Here is a 1,941-nt window from a genome sequence, read left to right as displayed (position 1 = left end):
GCAAAGAAATAGTGCGGGAAGACTACGAAGTGGTGAACGGTGGTGAGTGGGCAGAAGAATTGTTAAAGGTAGCAACAAATAACTTGATGACACAGTGGGTGAGATCACCAACAAGGTGCAGGGGACAAGATGTTGCAGCAAGGTTGGATTTAGTATTTACCAGGGAATCTCTAAAAGAGGAAATTGAACATGAAAGTCCCTTGGGGAAAGCGATCATGATGTCCTAAGCTTTGAGCTGGATACAGAATTAAGCACGAATAAGATTGTGGAACGCAGGGAGGAAAAATTAAATTATACTAGGGCAAATTATAACCATATAAGGGAGTTCTTTAATGAAATTGACTGGTCCGTGGTATACCAGGAAAGAGATATGCAATTGAAATACGATAAATTTATGGATTTGTATAACTCTGCTGTGAAAAGTTTGTGCCATATTACAGAAAGAGGACTTTAAATAATAAACAGTGGTTTAATAGAAATTGTGAAGAAGCAAAAAAGAACAAAGAAAAGGCATGGAAGAAACTTAAGAAAACAGTGATGTATTATCAAGGAAGGCTACAAAACAGCAAGGAATAGATATGTTGAAGTAAGGAGAACAGCACAGAAGGAATATGAACAGAGGGTGGTGGAAAACTGTGATAGTGACCCAAAATGTTTTACAAATTCATAAATGGAAAACTAAATAAAAGGGAGGCAATAGAAAAGGTAAAAACGGGAAGAAGTATATGAAGATGCTGGAGATATAGCTGAAATTTTGAACGACAACTTTTGCAAAGTGTTTACAAAGGAGGAGCATTTTATGGGAGGAAGGCCTACGGAAATAAAGCAAATGCAGGACATCATGGTTACTAAGGAAGATGTAAGGAAAATTATAAGCAATCTGGATATTAATAAATCAATGGGGCCTGATGGCATATCTGGGAGGTTGCTAAATGAATGTAAGGATCAATTGTTGAACCCCGTATTTGATATTGTGGAAACCTCCATACGAACAGGATTAGTCCCGAAAGAGTGGAAAAGAGCTGACATTGTGCCTATATATAAGAATGGTAGTAGAATGGAACCGCTAAATTATAGACCAGTATCGTTGACTAGTATATTGTGCAAGGTATGTGAAGAAGTAATTAAAGCTAAGTGGAGTGAGTATCTAGAAAGTGAAAACATTCTGAGTGAAAGGCAGTTTGGTTTCAGAAAAGGAAGATCGTGTGTATCCAATTTATTATGTTTTTATTCAAGAGTGACTGACATACTACAACATAGAGAGGGATGGGTGGATGCTATCTACCTGGACTTGAGAAAGGCCTTTGATAAAGTACCACACAATAGACTGATGTGGAAACTAAAGATGATTGGAGGAGTAAATGATAAACTAGCAAAATGGATGAAAAATTACTTAATGGGAAGAGAAATGAGAACAGTGGTGAGAAGAAAGAAGTCCGAGTGGAAGAAGGTAACCAGTGGAGTTCCACAAGGGTCAGTGCTGGGTCCCATCATGTTTTTGATTTATGTTAATGATATGCCAGTAGGAATTGACAGTTATATGAACATGTTTGCGGACGATAATAAAATTATGAGGAGAGTAAAGAATGTGGAAGATTGTAACAAGTTACAGGAAGATCTTGAGTGGCAGATGGAATTTAATATAGACAAGACCCATTTTATGAAAATGGGAAGAAGTAGATACAGACCAAACTGGGATTACAGACTGGGTGATGAGAAAATTAAAGAGACCAATGAGGAGAAAGACTTAGGAGTAACCGTGCAAAACACTTTGTCACCGGAGAAACACATTAACAAGATTTTTTGGAAAACATACAACATGCTTCAAAATATTGGCCTTGCATTCCACTACCTAGATGAAGGAATGATGAAGAAGATATTATGGACCTTAATAAGACCACAGCTAGAATATGCAGCATGTGTCTGGTCACCGCATATGAA

Source organism: Portunus trituberculatus, chromosome 20 (genome assembly GCF_017591435.1).
Source record: "Portunus trituberculatus isolate SZX2019 chromosome 20, ASM1759143v1, whole genome shotgun sequence".
NCBI lineage: Eukaryota > Metazoa > Arthropoda > Malacostraca > Decapoda > Portunidae > Portunus > Portunus trituberculatus.
The sequence above is the reverse complement of the archived record's forward strand: the minus strand, read 5'-3'. Positions refer to the sequence as shown.